At 35.6% G+C, this 25,881-nt stretch overlaps 1 pseudogene; it reads right to left on the bottom strand.

The window, feature by feature from the left end:
* Positions 1-739: 739 nt before the first annotated feature.
* LOC116275024 lies at positions 740-1,465 on the bottom strand (annotated as a pseudogene).
* Between the last annotated feature and the right edge of the window lie 24,416 nt (positions 1,466-25,881).

Consider the following 25,881-nt stretch of genomic DNA (forward strand, 5'->3'; position numbering starts at 1 on the left):
CCCATATTTAACCCCTGTGCTATACATTCTCCTACTACATATCTATTTGTGAATAAACACTACCAAATAGATTTCAGGTTTCCAATCTTCTAATAAGAGAATGAATAGTAAAAATAATAGAAGAACAGCACATGTAAATAATGAAATAAAAACCATCCAGATGAACTAAATAGTCTATAGTACTATTTAAGTAGTACTTAAATGTCATTTTTTCAAGCCCCTTTCCTGGTACATTCACTGGCCAATAGAAATACAATGAGTTATGTCCAAGTTGGTTGGTAGGGAGGACCTGTATTATCACAATTTACTCTCAAAGTGAGACAAAATTTATTTCATTCAGAATTTGATAACAAAGCTATCAATCACTCTGTCTGAGGTTGAAGGAGGAACATCCATTTGTTCTCCAGATATAAAACAAATTTTTTTTTTTTTTGCTTTTAATTTACAAGGATTCTAATGAAGAATAAAGGTTGCTCTTTGGAAGGAAGAAAATATACAAATTCCTTAAATAAAATCAGTAAAAAGCAAAAAGAAAGTGACAAGAATTATATACTAGCCCATACTGGTATAGGATTCTTCCAGTAGAAGACCTCAGTCATCTGTGCTATATATGAATAAGTAATTAGTCTATTGAGAATATTAATGATTGTTGGAGCCTGAATTTTTTGTGAATTCTTATTGCCATGGAATTTAGAATATATTCCAATACTTGCAAGTGATATATCAAAGTTAGAGAGATTTTATTTATTTAAAATAACATGCACTTTACAGTATCTTCAGAAATGACCTTTGAGGCCCTTAGGATTACAAATAGGTTTTTAAGTTTACTTGTTATTCTTATCAATATTTATTAGACACAATCATTTATAGTTTATTAAAATATTACTCTGATATACACAAAAATTTTCTGATAATGTTGATTAAAAACAGCTATATCCACCCTCTTTGTGTCCACATCAATGTTTAATCTAGATTGGCTTAATCTTGAAGTATAATTCAGTAACACTGAAGACCATATACTTCCTGTTCAAGATATAAAATATACTTCCTGAACAAGATAATAAAATATTCTTAAGCCTTCTGGATCCTTGGATTGCTTAACATCAATAACAGAACCAATTTTAGATGTTGCGAAAGAAACGTGTTCATGTCCAATGACGATTTCAAACTCCTAGTCAGGAGGAGGCCACAGAGCATCATACTCTTTGGTAGTTTCACTGTCATTAATTATTCTCTTCAGCTCCTCCATCATACTTTTATATATGTAAACCTCTTTTCTGATCATGACATTATCCTTGTAATTACTGTCGTTGACACATCTTAGTTTTTTGTCTGGTTGGAATTCAATCTCCAGGAACTTGTGGTCAAATTTGTCCTTATGACTCATGTAGTAACGCAGACAAAAGTTACTCTTATGGCTTGCAAAAGGCACCCAAGATCAAAAAGCAAACTGTACCTCTGTGGTCTGTGCCCTACTCAAATAGGTGTTCGTTGTTGTTGTTTTTTCTGTTTTTTTTTTTTTTTTTTTTTTGACAGTTTCACTCTATTGCCCAGGCTGGAGTGCAATGGCGCGATCTCGGCTCACTGCAACCTCTGCCTCCTGGGTTCAAGCAAATCTCCAAATCTCCTGTCTCAGCCTCCCGGGTAGCTGGGATTACAGGCATGCGCCACCACGCCCGGCTAATTTTTTTTGTTTCGTTTTTAGTAGAGACGGGATTTCGCCATGGTGGCCAGACTGGTCTCAAACTCCTGACTTCAGGTGATCCGCCTGCCTCCGCCTCCCAAAGGGCTGGGATAATAGGCGTGAGCCACCGCACTCGGCCTCAGATAGGTTTTTAGAAGATTCGTCATGATATATTGAAAACGCAGATCAATAAAGGATTTTCTCCCTATCACAGTAGAATTCTCCATTTTCCTAAAGTGTGTTAAATTATACCTCATTGACAGAGTGGTTACTAAGAAATATAAAATTCTAGTTTAGGAACCCCTGCCAAAAGGAAGATCAGTCTGAAATCACAATGAGAAAAATGGACCCACATTGACAAAAATTGCATTAATTAGCATATCTCAGAACACATATTTATGAAATGAAGTTGGCTTTATCTGAACTGTCTAACAGAGGATCAGGGGAAAGGAGTTAAGGGGAAACTCTGGTGACTGTAAATCACCAAATAACCATATGCTCTTTCCAAGTGAGTTTTTCTTTTTTTTATATAAAAAAATTGAGTTCTCTGTAAATAAAGCTTTTTCGGGCTTGCAACCTCTTCTGAGGCATCTGTTTTGTTTGCCATCTCACCATCAAATCACTCTTCATATAAAACTGCAGAACCATCGTTCTTAATGTCCTCTTTAGCTCACACAAATCACTGCTTGAATCTTTGTTTCTGGCAGATGCAAACACTAGGATCAGTTCCCTCAACTATCATTTTTTGATAGGAGGTGCAATTTTATAAATTCAATACTATTGCCTAATGCTAAAGATTTAAAGTCAGTTTTATTTTCCAAATGTGAACTCTTCAAATGTATTAAGTATATGAAAAATTAAATTATATATATACACATTTACATGCATATATGGATATCAATGTGACTTCACAAAGTACCAAGAATTGAATAATAACTGCCTGAAAGGGAAACATTATCATCAAAGGGATAGCAATTTATCTTGATTGACAATTTTTAAGTATTATAGTACTGGTTACCCTTCACCCTGCTCTGCTGTCTTAGGTTAGTTTAGTTTACTTGCAATATTACTACCACTTCTGTTAATGAATTTTCTAGTAACACAACATGCTGAAGTACATTCTTCTTGTGAATGAAGACTTGATGGTTCTTTTCAATGGGGCCTGATACCAAGTTCTGTGCATCTCCATGTGTTCATCTCCAATGACGATAATGGGGGAAAAATAAAGTGGTCTTCTGAAAGTACAAAGCTCTTGCTCTGTTCATGCTCTAAATCCTTCAGGTCAATCAGATCTTTGCACAACTCCTCCTAAGAAATTGCCTTGGTATCCCTGCAAAGACAAACCTTGATGTAGGATTACTCAGCAAAGGCTTTCTGTTTAGAGTTACTGCTAGTTGAGGCAGCATTTACTGGGCCCAAGGTGCGCCCAGAACTCTGTTCTGCCTCTTCAGAGTGAAGAGTGGGACCCAGTTGCAACAACTTTAAGTACTATTTACATTGTTTCCTCCCTACTTATGTGTATAGATTTTCATCATTTTTAATAGTTACATAGTATTCCACACACTGATTAGCCATTGATTTACTTGCCTGTTTCTTATTGTTGGAACATCTTTGTACATAAATTTCTGCAAAGCGCTGTTACTACTTTCTTGGAATCTTTTCCAGATGTGTAGTTGCTGAGTTAAAGTATATGTATAGTTGTAAAATCTTTGATCCTATTGTCAAATTGCCTTCTAGAAATGTGCTAATTTCGAGTTGTACTAGTCACGTATAATCAATGTCCTGCCTCTTCTCCCAAAATAGGTGTTATTTTTAACATTCACTCTTAACACTTTATAGAAGAAACTATAATGCATTTATTAAGATAACGAATTGTTTCTGAGTTCAATGATGAAATAACCTTTGAAATTCTATTGCCATATATTTTTCCAATGCATGCTTATTATTCAAAATTCTGATTTTAACAATAATGATACCTTTTCTTCATCAAATAGTGAAAATGACTAAAGAAAAATTAAGAGTAAATTCTCCATTATACAATGGTTGATTGACTTATATATTAGAAAAGCTTTCATATTGTTGGAACTTTAGCTCACTGAAAGAAACTTTTGCTTCACTTTGCTTTTAATGTCTGTGAAAGACTAAGCAACAATTCAGTGAAGACTATATAACAAGATCTTAACTAATTTGAATTATTTATTCAAATGTCTTTAGCCTATAATAAGAAAAAAGGAAGCCCATGTATTTACAGTAGCCTTATAAGAAAATGAATTAAAAAGTCTATTTTTTTTTTTTTTTTAAATAGTGATGTGCTCTGATTTTTTCAGAATGGAGAAAGATAGTAGGTATAAAAAAACAAGGCTAGTCAGGCACGGTGGCTCACACCTGTAATCCCAGCACTTTGGGAGGCTGAGGCGGGTGGATCATGAGGTCAGGAGTTTGAGACTAGCCTGGCCAACACGGTGAAACCCTGTCTCTACTAAAAACACAAAAATTAGCCAGGCATGGTGGTGGCGCCTGTAATCCCAGCTACTCTGGAGGCTGAGGCAGGATAATTGCTTGAACACGGGAGATGGAGGCTGCAGTGAGCTGAGATGGTGCCACTGCACTCCAGCCTGGGTCACGTGACAGAGAAACTCCATCTTGGGGAAAATAAAAATAAAAATTAGAAAGGAACACTGACTTGTGTAAATTCTCCTTTTTGAAAATTTAGTTTTAGATTCTCTGCGATTATTGTCTCAACATTTGCACCATAGAATAATTGTATAACTGAGTTTAATAGCTGGTAAATGTGTGGCATATATCATTGAAATAGGAACAGCATTAAAATCAATGACATGATACGGTTTTTATTTAAGAATTTTAAGTCAAAACAGATGTTCAGGTTTTTAATTAATTTTATTAATTTTGTATAATTATTTCAAGAAGTACATTCCTTGAAAACATTATAATCTTTTTGTATTAACTTCTGCCAATTTTTGCCGCCTATCATTTTGCTGAAGTAAATGCTATGCCTCCAAGTAATATGAATATGTAAATCATAGCCTTCAAGGATGACCCTCTGCTATGTTAAAGTCAAAATTCCTTATTAGATGTATAATAGAAAAAAATACATTCTCGGGGGCTTCCTTCTCTTCTGCTGGATGCACAATTACCATGAACATAATTGGAAGTCTCACTTCTGACAAATAGGAAGTAAACATCTTGGGCCAAATTGCATGTAAGAGAGACAAAGTGAAAGTTTGGACAGTTATGCAGACAATACAGATGCTGTCTCTACTTTGGTGTGTGACTGCATTGTACAGACGATTCAATAAGACACATGTGTTTTAATACTCTCTTTCTTTTTACAGCACCTTATATGGTTATGTCAACGTCCTCTTATTATTATTTCATGTTGTTATAATTTTATAGTGTTGGATGAGAGGTGCTGTAAAATATACCCTCTTTCTCAATGGTAAAGAGCTGAAGAGAGGCAGCAGTAAGGTACAGGGATGAGATGTTTGAAACACACCTTGCCTATAAAGTCCTTGGTTGCTAGGAAGCAGCACAGCAAACAAACCACACTCAAACTGAAGAAAAATATTTTGTGTGTGTGTGTGTGTGTGTGAGAGAGAGAGAGAGAGAGAGAGAGAGACAGAAAGTGAGAGAGCGGGAGAGAGAGATATTCTATGCAGACACAATTCATAGCAAGATCTACATTAACCCTGAAAAAACCCACCACAATTCTTGTGTTAGATTTGTTTCTGGCAGATGCAAACAGTAGGCTCAGTTCCCTCAACTATCATTTTGTGATAGGAGGTGCAATTTTATGAATTCAATACTATTGCCTAATGCTAAAGATTTAAAGTCAGTTTTATTTTCCAAATGTGAACAGATTTAAAGACCATTTTCCATATGTAGGATATTATTTAAATATTTAATGTTTTATATATTTTAATGTCTGTGCCATATAAAATCAAAACTGTTATGTTCTTTCTGTTTCATCGTACTTTCCATTTTCTATGAGGGGTGCAAAAAAAAATATCCCACCAATGTCACTCTACCTGGAACCAAAGCACAGTGCTTGCATTGAATATGAGAACCACCAAAAGTATGTGAGGGAATCCTAGTATCACGGGCTGAGCGCCATCCTAACCTGTTTGACGTAAGATATCACTGGAAAATAAAAAGTCTTCAAGGAAAATTGAAAATCATGGAATTAGATGAGCTAGAAAGTCTATATTAGTTTGATCATGTTAAGTTCAACGTTTTCCTGGATTTAGGACCCTATTCCTTGGCTCAGTGTTCCTGGGTTTTGAAGGGCGTTTCAGGAGATTGCTGAGAGAAGTCCATTTTGAAACGTTCAGCCCTTGATTGGTAACATAATTATACATGAGACATGTGCTTTTTATTTTGACATGACCTCTTATCTACACTACTAACATCACAGATATTTGCAGTATTGTGTCATCTGGGTGGATTCAACTAGATAATAAAAAAATATGTGTGTTTTCTTCAATTAATACATGAGACAGGGGTAACTATAATACCTGTTTGTGCCCTAACCTGCTCTAAGTGTCTGTTGCATAAGGAAGGAAAAGTATGTTGTGTTCTATTAGGCCCATAAATTTCTTTAGAAAAAATTCAGATGTTTTCAGCATATTGATTGTGACTCATACATTTATTTCCTGTAAAAATAATAGTTCCTTTGTACTTAGAGTTAGCCTTCCAGGGAATGACCATAGTGGAGGATGAATGCTGTATTTAAGGTGTATTTTATCTGTTCCTTCAGGCAACTTTCCAAGGTAGGATGGGCTAAATATTAACGCTCTGAAACTTTTTGGAAGAATTGAACTGATAATACAGAAAAAATAATTAGACACCAATTTCTAATCTTTCTTTCTCCAGAGCTAAAACTTACCTATGCTAATATCTGAGTTTTCCTCCCTTACTTCTGTCGCAATGGAGAAAAATTTTTTCTCTTCCCACCAAAGATCTGATCCCATCTGTGACTTCCTTCTTAATTTCCTTATTCCTTTGATGTTTTCTTGTGTTTTCTTCAATTAATATATGAGACAGGGGTAACTATAATACGTGTTTGTGCCCTAACCTGCACTAAGTGTCTGTTGCATAAGGAAGGAAAAGAACGTTGTGTTCTATTAGACCCATAAATTTCTTTAGGAAAAATTCAGATTTTTTTTCTTGCAGTATTCAGTATTTTTCTTGCATTGTTTTCCATCACTTCCTTCTGGATTATTACCACTAGCATCATCAATCATGCTGTGCTGCTTTCCATCTTAAAAAAAATCATAATCTTCCTGATGTGAGAAAACTCAAGAGAACTGTCTACACGTATCCTCATCATCTTTCTTCTCATTCACTTCTCACAGTTGTAGCTTCACTACACCATGTACACTGCTCTTGTCAAGGTCACCAATAACTTGCACATGTCATATTTAGCCAACTCTTTGTCCTCAATTTAATACTCTTTATTCTTCAAATATTCTGTAAGAGTAGGGGACTTGCCTCTTCCCTAATTTTTCTTCTTCATAACTAACCCTTACTATTGGTGTCCTTGGCTAGTTTCTTCTTTGCAATGCTTACAAATGTTGGCATTCTTTCAGGCTTACTACTGGGCCCACTTTTCCACACTACACATAAACTTCTTTTGTCCAAAATTTCCAAAGAATGGAAACTTTGATTCTTTATCCCCACCAAGCACATTTACTTCTTCTACTTGCCTCTGACTCAGTAAATAGTACCATCATCCACTTTGTTGTGGAAACCAGATCCTAGGAGCCAACACTGATTTCTTTCTTCTTCTATGCTCTACTCTATCTATTAGCAATCCTGTTTATACTCTCTACAAAATAGATAAAATCCCATCCTCTCTTCTAGTTTCACCACTATCACCTCAACCCAGGTCATCGTTATTTCTCTCCTGAATGACTGCAACAATCTTCTGATACTAGACTTCCTAACAAACTTTTGCTCTCATCTAACCCAATTTACACACTGCAGGAAAAAAAGGCCTTATCAAAATGTTAACAGAACCACATCATTTCCCTTGTAAAGGCCCTTTAATGATTTCCCACTGCACTCTGAATGAACTTAAAAACCTCTTCCCAAGGTCTAAAAATCCCTGTGTGACCTGACCCTTGCCTAACACCACTATCTTCCTCCTTTGCTGGGCTCCAGCCCTGCCAGCTCTTTGCTTTTTCAAGAGGCCTGACCTCTTTCTCTCTAGAGCATTTGCAGACCTCACCTCTGCCTGGAAAATTCACCCCAATGTATAGTTAATTGAGTTTTTCTTTTGGGGGGTTCTCTGATTAAATGGTATCATCTCTAGAAGGCCTTCTCTGATTACCCTTCATCATCCTTTTCCTCAGACCCTTGCTTATTTTCCTTCCTAGCACTTATTACAATTTATTTTTTTCATGTTTGCTCCAATCATGTAAGCTTTATGAGGACAGAGAAGATGTATATATAGTGTATTGGTTTGTCTTCAATGAGTAGCAATACCCAGCACATAGTAGGTGCTCAATAAATATTGAATAAACAAATATTGTATTTTATTTTATATACAATTATGCCAACTTTTTTTTTCTTTTAGGAATCAAAAGGTACACTGATTCTGACAGAATTAAGCAAAATGCAAAGTAGAATAAATACTTGGCTGATTCAGAAAAAAATTCTATTTTTATTCTATTTATCTTTTGCTATGAAGGTAATGAACAATACAATGATTTTAGGCACTTTGAGAATATAAACACTTCAACTGCAATTTATAACCATAAATATTTTATAATCTAGTTTTCTTCAATTATATAAATCAATTATATAAGAATAATAATTTTTGCTTGAATTGATTAAGGAATTATTTCAATAGTCCAGTGACAACATTCCTAGATAACTTTCTTTATTGACTTTAGTTTCTCTTTTGTATTGACTTTTTCACACTCTGCTAAGCAGAGGGTAAAGGAAATTTTACTCAGTTAACCTAGAGTACTTTTCAGTCAGGCATTTTCATGTTCTACTTCAATTAAAAATGTCCTACCGACCCAAAATCAGTGGGATATGAATTTCAAGTTTTATTCAGGCAGGGGTTAGGAATTAATATTATTTTATGATTTCCATCTGCCCCTCAATATGTATAGGGAAGGTGTTCATTGGGGATAACTTCCCACCAAAGGCTGTTGCTGCTGCAATTTTCTCTCTGTGAAAATAAATGTGTTTTCAACCATAGCACTGACTTTGTTGCTAATATCCTCTCATGAACTTCTCTAAAGCCAGGCACCCACACAAGATCCCCCTTATCCTGTGTCTCATCCTGGCACAAGGCCTTTGCTAGTGTTCCTTTTTAAACACCTGAAATGGAAGTATGAGTTCCCGCATTCATGGAAGAGAGAGAATGACTTAAGTGTGCCTTTCATATGTTAAGATTTTAAGTAGATATAATTGTGAACTTTTTTCACCTTTTTTACATATGGAATTTCTGTGAAATTCCCTTCCTCACTTTCTCTAAATTTTAAGAGGTAAGTATTGATGGTTTCAACTGTTGCTTTGAATATAACATTAATTGTTAATCATATCACATATGATAAAACATTCTGCATGATCATGTACTGCCCAGTTTAATGTATGAACAAATATAAATGAGTAATCTATTTTTATATTATTTATCTTCCACTTTTTTGAACAACAAATCTCTTGAATTTTCCATATTTATGAAAAATAAAACTTTGGAAAATATTATTTCATAAAATTCTGGTTCACTTAAAAAATATCAATCTCTTGAGATAGAATCTACACACAATAAAATGTTATCAGTTTTTAAAATACAGTTCAGTGAGTTTTGAACAATGCATTTACCCTCACATCAACCACCACATCCAGGTGTAGAATATCATCATCCCAAAATGTTTCTCCAGCCCCTTTGCAGCAACTGCTGATTGGTTTTCTGTCACTATAGGTTGGTTTGCATTTTCTAAAATTCCAAATAAATAGAATCATATTTTAAACAATCTCTTGTGTCTGGTTTCTATTACTCAATCTATGTTTTTGTGTTCATTCATGGTGTTGTGTGTACCTATGGTTAATTTTATTTTATTTCTGAGTAGTATTGCATTTTATAAATATACCACATTTTATGTATCTCACTCACCTGTTGTTGGACTCACATATTAGTTCTTAACTAATATGAATTAAATTTTCTGTGAATAATATGTATACGTTTGCATCTAGAGAGTAAAGGATCAAAATTAAAATTATGTTTGTAAGAGCCTCACACTCAAGAAATGGAACTAGATTAATGAAAACTGACAATAAGACAAACTGATAAATTCTATAACAGAGGTATCAGTAAAGTGTTCGAGAACAGAGTAGGAAAATATTCAAACAAAGACTTTGTGTGGACGTGTATTTTCATCTCTTTTGGGTGTATACCTATGATGGAAATTACTGTGTTGTGACTGCTTGAAAAAGTGCTGCTCATACTTCTTGCTGTGGTGAGCATAGTGACAGACAGCTGTAGCTTTTGCCCCTATGTATCCACCACCAAGTCTGCACAGAGGCCACACTAGCCACCGTCTTTCCATGCTTCCCAGCCAATGATTTAGCACAGCTGGGGAACAAGAGTGGGCCTATGCCTGCAAGATGTGGAACTGAATTCCTCTAATGGGTGATTTTTATGTGTACAAATTTGTGGGGTATATGAGAAATTTTCTTTCATGTGTATAATGTGTACTGAATAAGTCAGGCTATTTAGGGTGTCCATCATCCAAGTGAAATAAGTTTTTGTTAAGTTTAGTCACCCTACTCTGGATCCAACACTGGATTTATTCATTCTGTCTTACTGTGTGTTTGTACCCTTTAATCCACTTCTCTTCATTCTCCCCTCCACCCACCATTTGCCATTTTTAGTCTTTGTTATCTAATTTTTCCACTCTCTACCTCCATGTGATCAAACGATTTAGCTACCACCTAGATTTGAAAATATGTGGTATTTTTCTTTTTGTGCCTGGTTTACATTAGTTAAGCTAATGATCTCCAGCTCCATCCATGTTGCTGCAAATGACAATATTTTAATTTTTTTTTATGGTGGAATAGGATTCCATTTGTGTGTACATACCACATTTTGTTTATCCAGTTGAATGAGTTTTGAGTAAGGACTCCTGACTGAATCTTTCTTGGCATTGTATGACTCTTCCTACTAATTCTTTCTTCCTTTCCTCTCTCTTTCACAAGTGTCAGACCTGCATCATGGTTTGAAGTCTCTCCTCACTTTTTCTGGGTCCCACTCCTGTATTTCAAAGGTATTTCCACCTCCAGCCCCCCAAATCTTTTGTATCTTTAATACCAGTCATAGCATCTTCTTCTTAGACAACCCAAACTAGTAACACATGGGTCATATTGAAAGTGTATGTTTAAATCCATTATAAACTGCCAAACTCATTTCTAAAGTTGTTGTATCATCTTACATTCTTACCAGACATGTATGAGAGTTCAAATTGTTCCACAGCTTCACCAGCGCTGGGTACTGTCAGTGCATTTTCTTTACTTTAGCAGGTGTGTGATGGTATCTTCTTATGGTTCTGAATTTACATGTGCCTGATGACTGAAGATGCCAAATGTTCTTTTCATCTCTTTGAATTTGATGTCATATATAGTACCTATGTCTGTGAAATGCTTTCCTGAGAGGCAACAGCTGGAGATAATGGGAGGCTGAATGAGAAGGAAGTCCAGGAGAGAGCAAGAGGTGACCCAATGGTAAAAAAAATAAAGAGAAAAAAAAGTTATCGGTTGAATTTGTGTCTTTTGTTTTCCTGTTCTTGTATTAGGAAATCCAGTAATTGTTCTAGATGTTAATGTTTGGGTGTTTATGAATAAATGTATAAAGATAAGAAAGTGGTGAATGGTGTGTGTGTGTGTCTCTCTCTCTATATATATATGTATATATATAATGTATAATACATATATTTCAATATAATGCAAGCAGCTAAACAGTGCATGTTATTTTTTATAAGAATATAATTATAAGAAAGAAAGAAAGAAGAGAAAGAAGAGAAAGAAAGAAAGAGAGAAAGAGAAAGGAAGAAAGAAAGAGAAAGAAAGAAAGAAAGAAAGAGAGAGAGAGAGAGAGGGAGGGAGGGAGGGAAGGAAGGAAGGAAGGAAGGAAGGAAGGAAGGAAGGAAGGAAGGAAGGAAGGAAGGAAGGAAGAAAGGAAGGAAGGAAGGGAAGGAAGGAAGGAAGGGACTTCTGGGTCAATTTTTTCCCTACTTCTCTTTAAAATATAAATTTTCATAGAAAAGTTGCTAATAGATATACTGGCTCTGAGATCAGATTTAGACAGAGTGACTCTGACTTCATTTGATCCAGATTACTGATCACACTGATCTTATTCTGTTTGAATTTCTGTTAATTATGAATTAAATACATATTAAATAATAATATCAACATTTTAAGGTACTCTAAAAGCTTAAAATTAAAGGAAACTAAGAGAGCCATATTGAGTTATTGACGTAAGATTTCAACAATTTATTTGTAGTCAAATGTAGGCTCAAATGGGGATGGCAACATCAATGAATTTTTAAAATATCAGGTTTTCATTTTCTCCTCCTCAAAGAAGCAAATGGAGGGAGAATCAGTGGATGTATTTTGGTTGCAGCATACCTCTTGGGAAGCTTTCATATGTAAATCAATACAAAAATTTCTGTCTACATGCTAGCATCACATGGTGTAGTTTTAGACACTGTGTTTTGCTGATTAGCACATAACCCAACTGCCACATAAATTATCTTTATAAATAAAACTTTGCATACATATGCAACATCCAGAATGGAGCAATAAATTGGTCTTGACTCCTTGTCTCTAATGGCGCCACTTCATTGCTTCCTCTAGCAAGTTGGGACTGAGGGCGCATTGGTGAATGCATTTGACTAATCTCCTATCATGATGCACCTCATATTTCAATATGCAACTGGCACAGTTGGCATTTGGAGGAAAGAAAAGTTCAGTTTCCTGCACTGTCAGTCTTTTTACCTTCCTGCCTACAGCAAACTTTAAAAAAAATTACTTAGGAGAAATGTTAAGCAACCCAACCTTTTATAAAACATGTCAAGATTAATTGCTAGTTTCACTCATGAGCTGTGTAGATTGTTTCCTAAGATTCTCAACTTATTAGGTACAGTGATTCATATTCCCTTTCTTGGCAAAACATCTGCTTCTTTTCAGATATCCCCATCAATAATGTAGGCAGTGATGGGGTTCTGCCAACCCTGAACTCACTCAAAAATGCAAAGAATAAAATCCTTTCAAGCTATCTCTTTGGTCTTTGGTACCTTAGACTTTAAATATTTGATGCTTTGGTACTTTGAAACTTTCATTCTAGTTAACGATATTACAGGAATGATCTGAATCCTAAATTTGCTTTTTATTTAACGCAAATTGGAAAGCTGTTAGTATGAGTTAGTGAGCATTTTTATCCATATTATTCTTTCCTATGATCTTGCAGTGTTAACTCTAAAACTTCTATGTTTCCAAATAATTTCTTCACCTTATCTTTGTATAGTGTTACTATGGCAGACCCTGAGACTGACTGTTTCAGCATCAATTTCCAACTCCCCTGGGAATTTTTATATGTGTTCCACTAAACTACTTGCTTTCCTGGCTTCTCTTATATCAAGGGAAAGTTGTGTGATACAGTTTTGGCTAATTAGAAATCAGTGAAATTCTGTAATAGGCGTTTTTAAAACGTTTTTGCTTTCTTTATACAAAGGAGATACACGGCTGGAATCACTCTGTCTCCCGTCTTCCCATCTTGAAAGTGGATATGATGTTGTGAGCTTCAACAGCAAACTTGTGGCAATGAGATGACAGGCTTGAGAATTAGAGACTTACTGGCCTTAACAGAGCTGGTCCTCTGAACCACTGCCAACAGCCTTCTAACTCCAGACTTTTGTCCTATGAGAAAAATAGACCCCTAGTTATTCAAACCATTCTGTGACAGGTTCTCTTTTCTCACAAGCTGAAAATAAACTGATACAATTACCATTGCATACAGTGATAGAAGTCAGCTTTGCATTTGCACCCCAAGTGTCCCGTTGAATTGACAGAAGATCTTTCATCTAAGCATAAGATCTAAAGAGTATCTGAGGGCCGGGCGCGGTGGCTCAAGCCTGTAATCCCAGCACTTTGGGAGGCCGAGACGGGTGGATCACGAGGTCAGGAGATCGAGACCATCCTGGCTAACACGGTGAAACCCCGTCTCTACTAAAAAATACAAAAAACTAGCCGGGCGAGGTGGCGGGCGCCTGTAGTCCCAGCTACTCGGGAGGCTGAGGCAGGAGAATGGCGTGAACCCGGGAGGCGGAGCTTGCAGTGAGTTGAGATCCGGCCACTGCACCCCAGCCTGGGCGACAGAGCAAGACTCCGTCTCAAAAAAAAAAAAAAAAAAAAAAAAAAAAGAGTATCTGAATAAACATAGGTTTTATTTGTAACTTCCTTCAGACAAATTTTATGATAGCTAATACTGGGTTAGCACTAAAACCAGGCTTCATATTTGCAGCTGTGATTAAAGCTTATTAAAATTCAAACTCTTGAGACAGACTCTCCTCCAGTACAGGGGTGGTTGATTCATAGTTTCCAAAAAAAGGAAAAAGTGAGATGGATTCTGACCTCTGCTTCCTTCTCATGACTTCTTCAAAATGACATACCCTTTTATTTGCTTTACTCACATTTCTTCCTTTCATTCAAAACCACCCAAGTTTTACCTTACCTGTACAGTAGGACTTAACCTGACCATGCAAACTCACAATGACCACTCCCTCCCCTGATGCAGTCCTTAATTACATGACCATTCATTTAGCATTTTTCATATTGTGATCTTCTGTATTTTGATCTTCAACTAAGGTCACATGCTTCTTGGGAGCAGAGAATGTTTTACACTCCATATCCATGAATAGTGCCTTTCTTGTACTAAACACTGAATAACCGTTTGCCAGATTTATGTGCATTAGTATAGATACTTCTAATTTTTATTTATTCAAACTTTTTGTACAGCTACCACAATGCTACATATTTGCCTGCTTTTAAAATACCAACCTGTTAAAGAAAAATCAAGCACTCTTAGAATTCTCAATACGAAATCACTAAAGCCCAAGTAGAAAAGGGCAAAAGAGCTTGATTAGATAATTCACAAATAAATTCAAATGACCAAAAATTCAAATAAAACAATCAACTTTACCAATATTGAGAAAATACAACTTGAAACAACAAGATGTCATTTTTCACCTATCAGGTTAAAAACAATTTTTACTTCTAAGGTAATGTTGGCTGTGATGCTATAAGTGGGCCACTCTTGTATACTGCTTTAGGAGTGTCGTTCTCACCTCTGGAAAGCATTTTGGCAACATACTTAAGAGTTTTAAAAGAGTTTGTAGTGCATGACCTGTTTTAAGGTATATTCCCATGGAAAATAATGAAAGAAGAGTAAAAATTCACTGCAGGTTTTTTTTTTTTTTGGTAAACATGAATTATTGAGACAATCTTACCTCTTGAGCAATAGGTAAATTGTTAATCTGAGAAAAGGCCACCCTGAGAAGGCAGTCAAAATATTTTCTAGGAGCTCTAGAAAAGGGAGGGATGAGAGATGAATGCTTCTCAAAGTCTGATACTAAAATAAAGAGAAAGGGACAGAAGTGAATGTATTAACATCCAGGTGGGGAAGAAACTAAGGATAATGTTAACCTTTATCTGACTATCTCATAACTATGTTTGTTAGAAATGAAAAATTTGGCCGGGTGCGGTGGCTCACACCTGTAATCCCAGAACTTTAGGAGACCAAGGCAGGCAGATCACGAGGTCAAGATATCGAGACCATTCTGGCCAACATGGTGAAACCCCCTATCTACTAAAAGTACAAAAATTAGCTGGGCTGGTGGTGCTTGCCTGTAGTCCCACCTACTCGGGAGGCTGAGGCAGGATAATTGCTTGAATCCAGGAGGCAGAGGTTGCAGTGAGCCGAGATCACGCCACTGCACTCCAGCCTGGCCGAAAGAGTGAGACTCTGTCTCAAAAAAAATAAAAAAAGGAAAAAAAAAGAAAAAGAAATGAAAAATTTAACATAAGTTATATTGATAATAAAAACATTTGGATCAGATGTGACTACCAATATATCTGTGTTTTGGTAAAAATAATGATAAACATAATACCTAATGTTTATTGAGTGTGCAGATTCAGAGTCCTGTACTGAGCTCTCTCTCTCTCTCCCTATATACATATTTCTCATTTAATTCTCTCCATAGCCCTATGAAGTAGACAAGCTCATTCCAATATTACCATTTTACAAATGAAAAAACTGAAGCTTCAGAAACTGAATAACTTTGCCAAAGTAACACAGTTATTGAGGAATGGTGCCAGAATTTGAATTTATATCTATCTGACTCCAGACTCTTAAGTTTGTAATCACTGTTTTGTAATCTGTGTTTCATATTTACCTACATATGTCTTAGAGTTATATCATAGGACTAGTTAATTACTTAATACCAAGGTACATATCTATTTATATGGGGGGCTTCTTGTGGAGCAGAAAATGTATAATTTCTTTGACTCTAAGTTCCATCTCATGATTTTGGGCAAGTTACTTAACCTCTCTAACCCCTGGATTTTCCTATTAAATATAGATCATAATTTCTACCTTGAAAGATTATTGTGAAAGTTTAAGTTGTGAAGGATCCATCACAATGCCTGACATATGCATATGGTAGTCTTTAATATTATCATCCCACCTACACTGTGCTTTAGTTCAAAACTACTGGGAAGATGCATCATTGGTTATATAAAGTACACATAGATGGGAATAAACTTTTAAACATAAAGATTCAGTGTTCACATTGCACTACCATATGTATGTAAGGGTTTCTGGTCATGGCTTTCCAAAAATGAGATAATAAAATAAATACTTTTCTTATTGTCTATGTTAATCAATATCTTGTGGAAATATTTCCAGGTCAACTGAGGCAGTGTCAATGTGCTTTTTTAGGACTGCATACTCTTCCATGGTAGTACTTTGAAACTGAACAATTAATTTTTAAATGACCCTTTCTGTATATATTTACATACTGGTACTTTAGCTCCTTTGTGATACATTCTTAAAAGTAGGGATGCTGGGTGGAAGGGGGTCTGTATTTTTAATTTTAGGAGTCTTTGGTTACTTTCCACAAAGTCTGTGAAACTGTGCATTTCACCAAAAACATATAAGAAAATACTTTTCTGAAAAATTCCCCTATTGTTCATATTTGGTTTTGGCAATACGTCAAAACAAAGTAAAGCAAGACAGCAGAAAACTGGGCACAGGAAATTAATATTTTGAAGTATATTGCAAATATTTTCCTTTTCCAGAAACACTAGGAAAGAAAATTAAATAACAATAAGGTATAACGTTGTATCTAATAGACTGACAAACTTTTCCCAGGAATTGCTCTTTTTGAATCTCTCCTGTGGACTTTATTTTGCTGATCTTCACAAGGGGCTCAGAGGTCAGGAAGCACCACTTTGCCTCGGTGGTCTCCGACTCCTCCTCCCTTGCCTTGCCTTTCTCTTCATTCCAGCAACTGCTTAGTTTGGCTGATGAGGGTGGAGTTAGATTTGGGAGAGGAGAGTGGCTATGTTAACAAGTTTATCTCGGCCCAGAATTCCCTGTCTGTCTTTTGAGGAAGTTCATTAAACTTAGAATTTTATGAAGACAATAAAATGTTCATTGAAATGACTGAATTCCTATTAGAGAGTAAAACTATATGCTTTTTACTATATGAGGATATCTCACATATTTATGTTACCTTCCTGGTCTCTGAAAAACATTGCGTTTGGAACCCTTTGTCTAGCTGTAGCAGAGTTGTTTGATGCTTACCACCGCCTATTTGCAATCCTTACAGCTGGACTGTCTAACTAGTTTTGGCGATCAGATAGTGGACATTCGTACATGTGACACTTCCGTGATGACACAAGGACCATCCCCCCTCACCCTGAGTCCCAGCACAATCTTTATAGTCTCCCTGCCTGGAAGCCATCTGTTGAGAATGTGGGGACATAGGATGGAAGTATGCTGAATCCTTGAGGATTAGCTCCTGGATGGAGGCTCCTGTGGAGGACTTTGAAGTAACTGAGAATTAAACTGAATTCTTATGTGCTAAGCCACAGAGATTTTTGTGTTTGTTATCACAGCTTAGCTTAGCCTTCCCTGACTAATATGCTATCATATTATACTACTAGACCTGTGCTGGGAACAAGTCCTGCATGTAATTAAGGTCTCAAGGATCGAGAGTCATTGCAGGCATCAGTGACTAGCGGCATACATAAGTCTAGATATCACAAATGAGAATCCCTAGGTGACTGCTAAACACAAAAGAATTTGAATGTTTCTGTCCTAATATAAGCTAACACATCTTAGAGGGCTGTGTCCTGATTATTAGGGTTAAGATGGCACAAGCCATACAGAGGCAGACAAAGGGCTGGAAATATGAAGTCCAATCTAGGGTAACTGCAAATTTGTTCCAGCTTTTCAGTGCTCAAGTGAAGATATATTAAATTCTTGTAAGCAAGACAGGTTTATTACTTTTACAATTTTTATTTCTATTTTATTTTCTCCTAATATTCAGTAAGATGCTTGTGAAAATGTCAGCCAGTCTGTTAGTAGTAGTCAAAAGAGGAGTTTTGTCAACACTTGGAAAAGAACTATAAGGGGAGATTGATACAACCCTAGTGTCAGGTGTCTGGTAATAGTGGTGACGGCAGTGAGACAATCCCAAGAGGGTGCCATTCACAGGAACAGAATTCTTCCGGTGCTGACCTTAGGTAGAGGTTCTAGGCATTGACCTGGTTGTTGAAACACAGATGGAATTTCCAAAGATTGAGCTGGGGTTGAGAATTCTAGGCGAAGGATACAGAGTGAGTGGAGAGGCAAGAGCATGACTGCTGGGTAATCATGGGTGAGGTGCCCAGGGAAAATCCTTCTCCTATTCTCTTCTTCCATGGATACAAGAAGGAAGAACTACCCATCTATCTCTTTCTGATGTGGGGCCTCGAATTGAGTCCTATTTAGCAGGGAACCAGATCACTACTGGGAAATGGCCACTTACATGCCACACCCCTTTCGTGAAGCTGATGTAGAAAGCTACTGCCCTGTCTGCTCCCTGAGCTGCCCTGTCCACTCCGGCATCCACCCTCTCTCTGCTTCCCCAAGTGAGCTAAGGCACACTCATCTCTTTAGCTCCCAGCAGCAAGCTGATGGGGAAGTTTTTGGTTCAATAAAAGGAGAGAGGAGGTTAGGCTTAGGGAGCCAGAGGGCTCTTCACTGAGCATAACAGGCATGATTTTGATTAGGAATGAAATGACTGCGTGTTCCACTTACTATATTATTCAGGGAACTCCTGAAGAGAGGAAAGGGAAGGAGCTGGGCATTCCTTGGTTCTGGTTAGCCACTGTCAAAAACCAACAAAACTCCATGAAAAATTCTTAAACAGTGATGTCAGTTTCTGAACCTAGTAAATAAGGATATTGATGATTTAACCACCTCTTACAAGAGTGGATAAATGATAAATGATTGAAAATATACGTCATCATTTTGATATATGTATACATTTTTTTCTTCAATTTTGAATTAACATGGGTGAGGGCTTGAATCAGATAAGCCTTTCACAATTCTACAAAGTAATGAATCTTATTTTTAGATTCTTTATTTTTCATGGTGTGATGAAAATAACTTGAATATATAATGAAATGTTCTCAGTTTTCTAATTCTTAAATATATCCAAATACTCAAAATAGGGCTCATAGATTCAGATCAGTAATCATATGTCATCCATTTGCATTAAGTAAAGGCTTTTCAAGCAAAAATCCAACTTCCATAACTTCATTCTATTAGTGGTATACTAGCTTCTGAGATTTTAGGAAAGAGGTGAGCATGAAAATGTAAAAGTGGAACAAATTTTCATTTTTACTCTAAGAGAGCACTAGGCATGGACAAGCCTCCCACTGCTCAGTACATATCTGTGAACAGTAGGATAGAAATGAATACTTTAAAGATGCTCTTCCAGATGAATTCTTTAGAGTTCAGCAGTATTACTCCACGTACAAAGCAATCAAGGGGTAAAGAAAGTATCCTTTTCTTTAAAAAAAAAAAAATGCAACGGATTTTGTATTTTTGGAGACCTCCTTCTAAAGTTTTTAAAAAAATTTTAAATGTCTGAAGATTTTCTTTAGACATTTGAGACCCTCAACTGACGTTTTCCAGGTACTTAGAGCTTTATCTTCCTTCAGAGGACGGGGATGCATGATAGTTACATTATTCTTTTCTAATGTCTGCAGTTACTGACTAAATAATTCAATACTTATTAAAAAATAGTTTCCCAGTGAATATGTTTCCAGTTAATATATATTCCAATTAATAATAAAAACTCAAGTCTATAGTATATATAGGCTAGATTTAAAACAGTATTTAAGTACTATTTAAAATATTAATTCTATTTACTTCTAAAAATGACTTAATTTTATCGACTTTGAAAAATGAGTTGCAGCAGGTAATATAGCAGATAAAAACATGATCTTTAAAGTCAGCAAGATGATGGGAAGTTAGGCATTTTAATGTCCCCAAAGTTAAGTTTTGCCATTTGTAAAATTAGAAATAATTCATATTTCAACAGTTTTTAAAATGAGGAATAAGACTTTTTATCAAAGTCATTAACGACCTAAAACTTATACGTCTATGGTCCTCACTTTTCTCAATACCTTGGCAGTGTTTGGTGGAATTCAGCATTCCTTGCTTCTTCCCCTTTAGGCCCTGGGATAGCTTGTGCCTTATTTTGGTTTTCCTGCTGTCTCACTGGCTGCTTACTCTAGCCAACTCCTGTTCTGGGAGAACACCAGCAGTCTCATCAGCTCTTGTAGAACTTCACATGCTAACTCAAGGTTGACTGTATGTGGATAAGACTTTGATTTCTATCACCAGCCCAGATATTTCTCTTAAATTCCAGAATCGTATATCAAACTCCCTGCCTCACGTCTGGATATCCAATAGACATCACAGCCTTAACATGACCAAGTCAGAACTATTGATAAACTCTCTAAGCCTTTTTCATTCCAGTAAATTATTCACCCAGTTGCTCAGACCAATAACTTAGGAGTCATTGTTTTCTTTTCTTTTCCTCTCACCCCATACTTATGTAAGTTCAGTTAGCTCGACCTCCAAAATATATCTTTGATCTGTCCCTTTCTCACCAATTTTCCTGCTACAATCCTAGTACAAGATATCCTTGTCACATTCCTGTAAAACTGCAACAGTCTTCTAACTTGTTCTTTTATCTTCACATTTGCTCAGTTGCAGTCCATTTTCTACCTAATGCCTAAGGTGATCTTAAAGCATCAGATATCACGTTATACCCTGCATAAAGCCTTGGAGTGATTTACCATTACAAGTAGACTTATATGCAAACTCATCACAAGGCTTTTCATGATCCAGCCCCTACCTACCTGACAGACCTCCTCTCCCTGCTTTCTGTCCTTCTGCTTTAGCATTCTGGTATTTGTTCTGTCTTCCAAACATGCTGAGTTTGTTCCTTTTCAGGAGCTTTTACCACATGCTTCAAAGTTGGTTCCCAGATCTGATATGGCTACTTTCTCATTCCTTCAGGTGTTAATTGCAAGGTTGACTTTCAAAGGAAGACTTAAGTACTCGAATCAAAGCAATTCTCCAACTCACTCTCTACCATGTTATTTTATTTTATTTATATAGAGCACTTATCAATACCTGAAACTGTTTGGTAATGTCTTTCTTTATTGCCTGTGTCTCCTACCCCTACCACTATGTTGTAAACATCTTACATTTAAAATTTAGTGTTCCTGAATATTGCTGTAAGCCCAGTGGCCAGCACTACCTTGGCACATTGTAAGGGCTGAATAAATGGCTACCGAAGTTGTATTGCTATTTCAGTTTAAGCTCAAACTCTCACTAATGCATTAATTAGTGGATGTTGTCTATTAATAATTTTTACCTTTATAAGTCTGTTTATTTTCAAAAATGAGTGTTACATCTAGATTAAAGTTGGTACTACTTGGAAATATTGGTTAACCTTGACTTCATTAAGAAAAGAAAAGACTTCTAACTATAAGATTGTGTGTTATTTACACACCTTCAGTTACCATCAGTATATATTATTGTAGAGCCACAGAAATGCAAAGATCTTGGAGATCAGCTAGTTCAACCACTTTATATTAAAGAATATAATCTAAGTAGAACCTTACCCCTAAACAAATAGCTTTATTAAATAATTGAAAATAGAATTAATTATATGACTAATTGTTTTTCCCTGCTGTAGGCATAAATCAGGTTTCGTTTTTAGTTAATGCCTCTTCCTTGCCCCCTTCTTCCAAGGTTCATCTGTACATTTTTATAAAATATTTGATTAATTTTAGTCATTTGAGGTTTTGGTTCTTGAGAGTGTTATTGAAAAACTGTGTAGATATATTCCATTGATTATATAATCTTTTATAAAGGCTCAGAATTTACTTTTACTAAGAGTATTGTAGTCCAACTGTGGATCTGATATTTCTCTATAATATCAAAATGCATTAAAATGAACTTTTAATGGGTTAAATATCTTGATTAAAAGTTAACAGAATTATAGCTTAGAATTTACTTTCATAAAGTTTAAGCCACCTTGTTTGCCAAATTGAATTCAGGTAGATTATGAACCTGGGTTTTTCTTTTGCAATTTGATATGCAATAGTTCTTTCCAGGTATTTAATTGTCTGCACTAGATACTCTGCATCTCTGGGGCCCCTGCAAATACTACAGTCAATTGAGAATCTGGTTATTCATGCCATACTGCTCTTAATTCATCTTATTTTTACATTTGTATCAAACTAAATTAGTAAGTGGACCCATATACTAATATAAATGCAGCTAATGAAACAAAAAATTCATAATATATATGTATTTCCATTTTAAACATCTATTGAATTTGTCTTTTAAAAGAATTCTCTTTTTAGAAATTGGAATATTCACAATGACAGAGGAAAAAATCAACTATAGAAAAAAAGTACAAGGGATGTCAAACCAGTGAGAGAAAAAAATAAAGTTGTTCTTGATTCCCACTTGGATTAACTGTATGAGAATGAAGAATAAACTGTAATGAACATCTGCTACTGGCTCCTAAGATGGTAGGAAAGGGAGAATAAAATAAGAATTGCTGGATCAACTGCTCAGGAATTTGAAACCACAGGATATTGTAGTCCTTTGGGATTCTAAATATTCAGGCATCTGTTAGGTAGCAGATTCAGCTAAACATGGATCATCAAAGGAATTCCAGAGTTATGTTGAGGACAAGTTTATAATCCATAAAGGAGAAAATCAGCCACTGGGGAAGTTATCCTGGAAGAATGTAACGATTTGAAGTAGTTGTGCTACTAAGTAGTTGTTCTTGGAAAAAAGTATTTCCAAAAATTTAACCCCTTCACTTCTTCCCATCCTCACCTTGCCAAAAAGAATGCTAGCTAGCACCGAGGAGGCTGGTTGAGAAAACCAGTTGGGATATGTAGAAAGAAAATAACATCTATCATTAGGTGCTAATGGACTATCCCAAATGAACTGTAATCTAGGATCATTGCCTTAGTTATTTTCCAGCTACATTTTATAGTCACAAAAGGTAAGTGGTTTCCTTATTCTTCATAAGTATTTTATTTTCTTAAATTATTCTTTAAGTCATAGATTTCTAGAAGCAGAAATTGAAATGAGAAGCCCAGCCTTTCAAGGATGGAATAGAGATTGAATTCTCAAACTATGGACTCATAAAATGGTGTGGAACCTCTCACATGATTCTCACTTTATCATCTCAGTGATGTTAGTAATTCATTCTTTCATTCAACAAATTCTCATCAAGCACCTGCTGTGTTAGGTTTTAAGAATACATTACTGAAGAGAAACAGGCAAGAGTTTCTATTACTATGGAAATTTCCTTCTTTCTCATAGGAAAAAGTGATTAGAAGTTTGCAGAGGGAAGGGTCTTCCAGAGAAGGGTGATAATCAGGTTACATCACATCAACCCATCTACCCCCCTCTTCTCTTCCCTTCAAGGGTAGGAGTTCTCTCAGGGAAACACCATTTTGAGGTACTTTTAAATATGTTTCTCCATTTTCATTAAATTTTTATTGTATTTAAGGCTGTATGTTTTGATATACAACATGATCCATGTATCTTAAACCCTCAAATGTATGTTCATAAACATTTAGAAGTATAGTTTTAAAATTTTTCTTTATGCTCACCGTTTTTTCCCAAATAAGGAACTGACAATAAAAATGTGAATTTTCACACATTTGATTAAATGGAAAATAATATACAGCTACCTTTTTATGTGCCTACTTGTAGGCTTGTGTAATCACTGATTCTTAGTGCCTTCACTGCTGATAGGTCCATGAATCCAGAGAAGACTTTTGGGGTACATGGTGAAGATGCTTTGGTGAAGGATCAGAGGGAAGGCAAAAAGTCATTTACAAGTCAGCTTCTTTACAAAATACATCATGGATTAAGATTTTGCCCTTTCTCCAGGATTCTTCTCATTAATGTTCATCGACCCTGTCTCCCCTCTGTCTCCTTCATATATCCCCTTTGTCTGCTTTGACGAATTTTATCTCCTAATCTGTAGAGTCCTTTGAAAAATTTAGTACCATATTAGATAAACGTTTTGTATGTTGGAAACCAAAATATGGCTCTGATGAACAGTTGATTTACCTGTAAATGATGCAATTTTCAGTCTTTTAAAGCATTATAGCCTTAGTGTTATTGTCATTTAAGAAACATTCTCTTGGCTATATGCATTTGTCACCACCAATTTCTAATATACCAAGTTGAGCACTATTTAGACTCTTTGGTTTTCCTCTCCTCAGTTAGCATGGTTACATCCTGGTCATTTTATTGCTCACTGACAGCTCTATTAGCTATTCCTCAAATTAATCAATTTTCATAGTTGGCTGGTTAAGTTTGGTGTGGGAAGGAAGTTTAAAACATTTGCTGACATAGGTTTGGTGGCCTATTTATAATTTTGATAACTGGGAACTTGCAGCAAATTTAGCACAGGTAAAATACATTAAAGCTCTAACCCTTCTGAAAATTCCCAGGGCTTATTTTAACGGGGTAGGCATAGTCTCACTGTATAGCTCAGATGGAGCCTTCGTATTTACTTTTACAGCACACCTCTTTAAGAGAGAACATTCACAATGGAAAACAGCGGCAAGGGTTAGAAGACTTTTAAAAGGAAACTGTTAGTGCAGCAGTAAAATTTGGCCAGGTAATTTTTTTTTCTCTCTCTCATTAGATTTCAATCTTCTTTAGTATTATGACTTATCCAAAACAGACTAGCATTGAATCAGAGCTTTCAGTTTTTCAAAAATTATGACATGTTTGTCTAAACTCTATTTTAACTTGCCTGACTGTACTCTGGGCTTGAACCTCAATAATTCTTTTATTAACATTTTCAGAATAAGAACTTCAGAAGTAAATGCTTGAGCTATGTCACTAGTTAGGTCTTCTAAAGATTTATTGAACTTAAAATTATTGGAATCTCTTTAATAGCTCCATCAGTATAGAAACATGAGCTCTTATGTTTATGTATTTTTCTTTAGAAAAAACTTTTTATTATGAAACTTTCCAAACATAACCCAAAGTAGGAAGTACAATAAACCTCTCCATGTATGCATTCCCTGGCTTAAACAACCATCAACATTTCGCCATTTATGTTTATGTTTTAACAATAATGATTACTGGATATTAAGAGGAACGATCATGTGCTATTTTTAAAAGTGCTAGTAATAATCCTTAGTTGGTAAAGAACCATGATTTTTGGTAAATTTTATTTTAACAAGTAGAATTTATGAATTACAGTATGCTAACTAGATATGCTATATTTTAAAAATTAGTTACTATTTCTGTATTTTTGTAAATATCACTGAAAATATTACTGGAGTTGGAAGTTTTGTTTTCCAAATGTCAGTTGTTCTTTTCTCCATTCCTGGTTCAAAGCCAACACTATCAGAAGGGAGACAAGTTGGCAACTAGCCTAAATACCAGTGGGGATACATCATTTCTTCTGGACTTATATTCTAAAATAACACCTTAAAAATCTGTAGATAATTAGTGTAGCAATCTTGAAAATATTAATTAAGAAAAG

This window comes from Papio anubis, chromosome 5 (assembly GCF_008728515.1).
Source record: "Papio anubis isolate 15944 chromosome 5, Panubis1.0, whole genome shotgun sequence".
In the NCBI taxonomy this organism is placed as follows: Eukaryota; Metazoa; Chordata; class Mammalia; order Primates; family Cercopithecidae; genus Papio; species Papio anubis.